This window comes from Centruroides vittatus, unplaced genomic scaffold (assembly GCF_030686945.1).
Source record: "Centruroides vittatus isolate TY-2023 unplaced genomic scaffold, ASM3068694v2 scaffold_996, whole genome shotgun sequence".
Classification (NCBI taxonomy): domain Eukaryota; kingdom Metazoa; phylum Arthropoda; class Arachnida; order Scorpiones; family Buthidae; genus Centruroides; species Centruroides vittatus.
This window is the reverse complement of record NW_027122724.1, coordinates 373,015-381,694: the sequence shown is the minus strand read 5'-3', so window position 1 is coordinate 381,694 and position 8,680 is coordinate 373,015. Positions and strand designations below refer to the sequence as shown.

The 8,680-nt window shown below is 35.4% G+C and overlaps 1 long non-coding RNA gene across 1 annotated transcript; it reads left to right on the top strand.

Annotated features, from left to right (window-relative positions):
• The first annotated feature begins 6,625 nt into the window (after window positions 1–6,625).
• On the top strand, window positions 6,626–7,742 carry LOC136990661 (uncharacterized). Its single transcript, XR_010883092.1, has 2 exons — window positions 6,626–6,736; window positions 7,471–7,742. It is a non-coding gene; the product is annotated as an uncharacterized lncRNA (long non-coding RNA).
• The last annotated feature ends 938 nt before the right edge of the window (window positions 7,743–8,680 follow it).

Here is an 8,680-nt window from a genome sequence, read left to right as displayed (position 1 = left end):
ACTCTGGAGGTTTCGGGGACTTTCTATATTTACTTCTGAATTTCTTCTGTCAAGTAGATTACTCCTATTACTGGTTCTGCAGAGTTCCGAAAGCCTTGATGTGGCGTTGTATAGAAAACTAGTGGTAATACAATGAAAACAAAATGATGATATTCATTTGAAAAGAGTCACACAACTCAATAGACGACTATTTAGAAATTTATTAAAACGTAAAATGGAGAAAACACAAATTTGAAAAACAACAAAAAAGAAAACGTATCATTTCAAATCATCCACTATAAAGTGAAAACTAGATTCAGACAAGATCAAAGTCTGAAGTGCATAACTGAATCAATGTAAATCACGCAGCAACGATGACCTTCTCTGATCACATACTTTAAGGCTAGGTGGCTAGCTTGCAGCTCTGCAGTGATGATGGATGAATTCGGTGTTATTTGTTTTTTCAGGATGAAATCGTAGCAGACAAAGGCTAAGCCAACATAGTTATCCGATTTAGAGCCATTAGTGTAAATGGTAATTAAATTCCTGTGACAGTGTTCAATTTTTGCAAAGTGCTGTCTACACGTAATCTGGAGTGCATTCTTCAGGAAAGTGCTTTAAGCTAAGGTATACTTTTAAAATATACTTACTTTTTTAAGGAGTGAAAAAAAGGTGATGTATGATGATTTTACTGCCAGAGAGGAGTGTCAGAATCGAGTCCAGAACCCATTGTTCTGTATTACTAGCTGCACGTGCTCTGGCATGCTAGCTACCAGAGTTGCACACAGCCCATCTTCCCGGAGTTTCTCCCACCTTTCATAAACAATTTTCCATAATTCGTCCGGGGAAGACGCTTTTATGGGTTCTTCTGTAAGTTTGGCCCATAGATGTTCTATAGGATTCAAGTCAGCACCCCTCCCTGGCCACTTCATCGACGAGATCTGTTCTTGTTCATTTAGCCATTGTTGTGTGACCTTTGCCATATGGATCGGTGATCTATCATGGGCAAAGGGCACAACAACATCACTTCCAAACATCACTTGTAACAATGGCATTAGCCCATTCTGTAAAATATCTATATATTTAATTGCAGTTAAATGTCCATCAATATGAATCAGTTCACCAGGCCCTGCGGCATTCATCCATCCCGCATGCCTGCAAACAAAAAAAAAAAAAAAAATATGTATTAAATATTGATGATAATTAAGGAAAACTCAAGCTCAAACGCAAAAGTATGCACAAGATAATCACCAACATATTTTAATAAAAATATAACATACAATTTGTCCAGGAACAAAAGATCAATTAAAACTGACCATTATATTAGTTTAATATAACTAATCAAATATTTTTAGCTTTATACGATATTGAATGGGGAGTTCCTTACTTAGCATACTGTTATGCTTTACATGACCAAACTAAAAATATATATTCAGACAAATATTCTTAAATATAACCTTAAACTATTGTAAATTATTGTTTTATTTTTATTATTTATTATTAAACTTTTGTAAATAATTTACTGCTTAAAACAATATCTTAAAATCTGAAAAGCATGTGTTTACTTATAAACAGCTTGTCCCAGATTGGCTACTTTGTAAAAGATAGTTACTTGCACACTTATTACTTAATAAATAATTAAAAGCAAAATTATTTTCGATATTTTTCTATGTTAAGCATAATATAGGCTTTTGGTATTATAGAAATGAATTAATGACAATTCATTACAAATATAATAACCGTATTTTCTCTTTCGATTTTTCATCCACATTTGGGTAATTCTCTTATTTTGTAATTTATGGGGAGGTAATTTATAATTAGTGTGAGTTTGAGTGAATTCATTTTGTCTGTATGTCATTAAATCAAGTGTGAATCAGGGATGCTGCATTTCTGTTGTCATTTCTCTATAATCCCAAATTTACAGGGTTAAGAATCTCATTGAGCAATTCCAATATCCACAGTGTAATATTCCAAGAAACTAATTTTACTTCATAGAATTTCTGTCACCTTCGGACGTTGGAATTGCTAGACATCACTCTAAACCAGGGGTGTCCAATCTTTTTGTTTCTCTAGGCCACATTCGAAGAAGTCATGGAGTGTTGGGCCATAAGTATATTGTAGCTCAATCTTTAAATATACAAGTATATTTAAGGATTAACATGTGTAGATTATAATAATAAGTATTAAAACTTTTTCACAAGAAAGGATGTTTTAAAAATTACTTCTACAGACACTTTTAATTTTTATTTATTACAAAGGAGACAAACAAAAATTTATTTGAAAAACACAAATATTTGTTTTATTTGGGTCTCCAAGTAATAAAAAACACAACGAAACACCATTTTATAGGGCATTTTTAATCAACTAATATATTTATAAATAATATATAGCCCAAAAAGTAGTTAATGTGCCAAATGATATTTTTTACGCCAAACTAAAAAAATGGTTAGCCAAATTTGTCGCAAAGTAGCCACATCTTGCAATGCTGAAAGGAATATTAAATAATGCTAGAGTTAGGACTCAAAGAATTATAGACCCAAATTCAGGGAAAGGAGAGAAAGGCCAAAAGATAAAAAAATGAGCAAGGTTGGGTCAATATTTGCATAACAGATCTATTTAACCTTTCTCACTACTTTTTATCTTTTGGCCTTTCTCTCCTTTCCCTGAATTTGGGTCTATAATCATTTGAGTCACAACTCCAGCTTCCTTCCTCATTCACATATTTCCAAATATTTCAAAATATTTTCTTTCCATTCAAAAATAAAATATGTATAAAGGTTTACAGCTTTATGAAACTTATTTTTTTTCGTTTATGTCATTGAAATAAATAAATAAATAATAAAAAAATTTCTTGGTTTTGTTTACATGTTTATTGGGCCACATTAGAACTTGCCTTGGGCCGCATGTGGCCCGCAGGTCACTGGTTGGACACCCCTGCTTTAAACCCTTCAAGTTTGGGATTATAGAAAAAGAGAAAACAACTTTAAATCAAGATTTACACACAAAAATATTTTTTCCAGTTGTATTTTGTAATTTCGTTTCGGATTTTTCATCTTCCTTTTCATAGTGTGAGATTTCCTGCTCTATTTAGAGTTTTAAGAAGAGTTTTTACAATATGTTAATTGATTTCTCCTTCCCCAACTTTCTTTATCAGGGGAGGTCAAAAGAATGACCCATTTTTTTCCCTCTTTTCTATGATGCAGTAAAGAGGTGACCTTCTCATCTTACAAATGATATGACAAGCGTCATGAAAGCTTTCCCCCCTCGCACATGAGTGTCAATTATATGTATCCATCTTCATGGGACATCCTCATTACCCAATTAGCATAAGAGGAACCAGTCCCTCAATCGAAAAAGGGTCACTTTGCTGAGAGGTCCAAACCAAACATTCCCACCTGCTCCCGTATCGATGATTCACAAAAGGACAACAATTATTTTATAAGTCCCAACATAGATCTTAACCTTCTGACCCTTCCATCTGTTGTTAGGAGTGATGACACTCCTTATAAGGTAATAATACTTGACAAAACGTTCGATTTGCGTCGCGTTAAACCAAAACAATCGTTAGTCACAAATTGACCTTCTAACCCTTTACATCACCTGATGTATTAGTCAGCTTCCGTTCAATCGGATATAAAAAGGGGCTGAATGCAGTCCTAAGGGCGGACATCAACAACAGCCATACAGGACAGTGGACATCAAGAGCGGCCATAGACAGAAGTCCACCTGCCAGACGATACGCAGCCATAAGAAGCAGTCCGTCCCACGATATTCCTCAACGATCATTTCCGGCCCGACTCCAACATAACCTCTGGCGATCCCCTAGATCCGCGAAGGTCTTCCGTCCTATGCATGTATTGGATCTATAACAGAGGTACTGACTTCATTTGTAAGCTCTCTCTCTCTCCATAAGTTAGCTATTAGTAAGGAATGTGCCGATTAGGTCGGGCATCGAGGCACCAAATAGTCATTTAGATTGTCACGCGCTTTATGTCTTATATCTTGTAACGTATATTGTATTTAGCCTTTTTTAATAACCTGAGTTCAGATATATACTCAAAGACCCGAAATTCCATAGGTGGTAATCTATAGTATCCCCCAATCCGTACAAGCTATAATATATATGGAAAGAGAAATAACTTACCAATTTAATAGTTATATATATATATATGCATGCCTTTCGAGTATAAGGGTCAATTTACACACAACAGTGACGTGCGGCACAGTGCAGTAAGCATCGATAAATATCACACAGCCAATCAGAATTTCATGAACGACAGTTGTATGATTGACAGAATACAGATCGCGTGTCGTAGATGAAACTCTGATTGGCTATGTGTGATATTTATCGATGTTTATGCACGAAACAGTCACTGTTGTGTGTAAATCGACCCTAACACGTTGTCCTTCTGTTCTACAATTATATCATAGAATCATCATTCCATCCTTTTCAAATTAAAGCCACAGCACTGTCGCTTTCCAGTGCTAAAAGAGAACTGAACTGTCGCAGTCACTCAAAACGGCAAATAAGATAATAAAGAGTCTGCAGTTATACGAACAATTTCCTTTTCTATTAAAGCCAACGTCTGTTGACGGGATAATTCATATTCCGTGTTTTCATCAGCAGCCATCTTGGAAAATTTGCTATCGTCTGCTTTCACAGTTAGAGTTATCATCTAACTTACTCTTCGTCTTTTAACGACACTTAAATACTTTTTCGATGAATGCAAGCCTTTTCTCTTTCTTATTCTGACGTAGAGTTTATTGTACGATGCTTTAACAACTATAAAGGAATAGAGTTTAAACAGTCCACATTGACAGAAGTCATACAAACCGCCATTAAGTGGAATAAAGTGTTGCCAGATGCTAAAAATATATTTCTCAAATTATTCTAAAAAATAAAATAATAACTTTATCGTAGACATAATAAAATACTAATTATGTAACTTTAAAATAACAGATTCTTAAAATATATCTATTATAAATCATTATTAATTTATGGCTGAATGACTAAGAGCACGCGCGCTATACAATTTCATTATGCAGCTGAGAAATGCGAGTTACAACTTAACCAATTCACTTTAACTTTTCACAATTCACACATTCACTTTACTTTTAATATGTGAACTAGTTAAATTCTAACTCTTGATCTTTGGATTTTTAATTCTTTCCATCCTGTGGGCACTAAGAGGGCCTTTCTTTCTTAGCAAACCTTTTTTTTTTAAACTCTTCCGCCCTGTGGGCACTAAGAGGGCCTCTAATAGTAGGCCCATTATGAGTTCGGCCAGGCCCACAATGGGCGACCGGGTGGTGAGGGACGGGGCCCGACATATCCGAACGGACCACCCCCCGAAAAATTCCTGGGGATTATTCGACCCGCTCGGATTCCCCCAGAGCGGTAGGCTGCCACCGTGACCGCTCGGCCATCCGGCCACTTAGCAAACCTATTATGAATTCGGCTAGGTCCACAATGTTGGGACTCCGCCCTTCTGGGTTGGATTATTTAAATGCAACACAAGACGTGGACGATCTTGTCCACGTCTTGTGTTGCACCAACGATAAGAAGATGGGCTTGTCACGCAGAGTTTACTGAGTTTTCTTCACGTTTATAACGTTTAAATAGAGGCCAGTTTTCCGGGAGGCATCCCAAGAGGGCAGATTGCCACGTGTTGCATTGCAATAACCAAAGAAACTAACCAATAGAATAAAAAATAATAAGAAAGTATAACTTTGTTATATGTAACAAAGTATTTATTATACTTTATTTAAATTGCAAAATTTATAAAGTTAAAAGCACCATACCAGGTTTCTATAAAACCATTAATTACAGTACTTAACTCTTATTTTTTAAGTCGTGCGCTATTAGCAAATTATAAAAATTATTCTGTAGTAATAAAAGAAACTATAATTGCTTAAAACATTTGTGTTTTATAGTTTAATGCAGAAAAAATTCTTTACGAATATTTATCAAACTTTTTAATGTTTGTAATTATAATATGCTTAACTTTTATGTGCATTTATAATAATAAATGAGTTAAATCATTTCTAAAAGTAAAATCGCTAATTAAAATAAAACTTTATAAACTTAGTAAGCACTATTAGGGCCTATCAAGTCCATCGTAGACCATGGTCACAAGGGGTGGGGGGCAAGGTCTGACGTATATGGCACGGACTAAGGCCATGTGGATAAAACTGGGATTAGTCTCTGTAACACACGAGGCGAGGCGCGAAGCCATGAACTAAAGGTCGTGATTTGTGCCTCGCCGCGTTTATTTTTCATGGTTTTCTTGACGTTGGTAACACATAAATAGGGACCAATTTCCTCATAGAAAGTTCTGAAATACATTCCTCCTCGACAGATCGCCCATTTGTCGAAATGCAGTAAAGAAATAAAAGAGACTAATCCCGAAAACTTTCTGTAGTTTCTCGACCGCACGAATTCGAATCCAGGTTTCTCTGGACGATACGCTGAAACCATAAAGTAAATTATGTTTAAAATCGCTTTTTTAATCGTAATTACTTTTTTATGTATGAAAAGATTGAAGTATAAATAAAGTTGTAAAAAAACAAATTAAATGATAATTGTATTCGTTTACGTCAATAGTTACATTGCGCGTGATCGATGCAATTTTAAACAATTAATAGACTTGCAGAAGAATATAAAATGCCAACGGAGTAAGGGTCTAGAACACAGCTTCTGCTGAAACTGTAACCATGTATAAGTCACTGCTCGTCATTGCAGCTTTATTGTTAACACGTAAGTATATCAGTTTTAATTCTTATGGTTGCGTAAATCTTTTATATTAAAAATAATCTTTAAAAATGTCCGAAAATAACCTTACAAATGTTTATTTAACTCTTTCCGCCCTGTGTAAACCAAGAGAGCATTTTAGCAAGAACTTTACAAGTTCGGTCAGGTCTAAAATGGAGGGCCGAGTAGTGAAGGACGTGGCCTGGCATCCAGATGGATCACTCCTGAAAAATCCTGAAATTTTTTGACCTAGTTTGGATTCGATCCCAAATCCATGAGAGGTGCCACCTTAATTGCTCGGCCATCTGTTCGTCGATTGTTTTTATTCACTACATAAACTACAGTGCTTTGATACACGTTTCAAATTACTGACTTGTTTAGATTTGGATTAGGATTAGGATTGATGGGCTAAAGCAATGCAACTCATGGGCAATCTACCAAGACTGAGAAGTCTTTCATAAGCTACTTTTATGAAAAAATGGTCTCTATTTGGGATTAGACGTATGAAAGAGCACAAAAACCAAGCGGTTTTAACCCTTTTACAGATGCAAAAGAAGTGTCTAATGATCATTGTTTTTATGTATTCGGCTACCAACGGGCATTCAATTGTCCGCAAACGCGCGGTTAATGAACATTTAGGCCACTGTACATTTCTATAATAGTACTTTTATTAATAATGAAGAATTACTAACATTATTGTAAAATAATAAAATTGGTTTAGTTTTTTAAATTTAATTTAGTGATCAATGCTCTTGAAGATGGATATTCAGTCAATGAAAAAGGATGCACCTATCCCTGTTACCATACAGAAAATAACGAGAAATTATGTCAAGAGAGATGCGGCAATTTAGGGGCAGTATTCGGATATTGTTATTTCATGATCTGTTATTGTGAAAAACTTCCAGAACATGTTCCTCACATAAAAAGTTTAGGTATAGGTGCAGAACCAGGCTGTACAACTGGACGTTGATTGTAACATTAATCATAACAGAAATAAATGAATGAAAACATGCATTCGTTTATAAATATTAATTTTTATTCGCTAAATATTTATTACTGTAAATAGTGTGCAATATAGACTACGAATTTTCATATATTAACAACGCAATACGCGAGCCATCTTCATGACCGACCTGAAGAGGATGATGGAGAAAATTCCACAATTTGTTTTCATGCACTAATTTATTTATAATAATTAGTGCATGAAACAAATTGTGGAAATTTCTCCATTACTACTGGCAACTGGCAGTGGTGATATTCGGCGGGTTCGCACAGGTTCGGCAGAACCCGTTGTTAAAATTTCAGTTTCCCGAACCTTGTTAAACACACGGAATATTTCTCAGTGGATTTGTTTTTTTTTAAAAAATATATTAAAATATGCATATTATACTCTGTAATACTACTAACTAGGGCCTTATACCCGTTGTACCGAGCATTTCAATCTAGATTGTGAGCAAGGTCAGGGAGTATGTCTTGGTGCGATCCCTCTCGACCGTTTCAATCTCGACGAAACGAGGTTTAATCGCGATCGATTCAAGAGAGTTCTTGAAAGTAGATCCAGTCATAAGAAGATCCCAGAATGCCACGCGCGCGAGACAATATAAGATGGCTGTGGAACACGTGTCGGGCTATGGACAACGAAAGAAATGTATAATGTATCTCGAGAGATGATGACACGTGTCTATTTTTATTTCGAGAAGCGCCATTTCGCGGTAAGAAATTCCTCTGCCTAAAAAATAAAAGGTCGACAGCTGTAAAACACTATCGTTACCTGGCCTTCACTGATGGCTCGTTACGTTAGGGAAAAATTTTCTGCTAGCGAACCCCTTGTTAAATATTTCGAATATCACCACTGACTACTGCGATATAAAATGCTTAACAATAACTATTATTCTTTATTTTGTTAAAAAAGTAATACAGTAGAGAGTCGTAAATCGGAATCAATTGGGG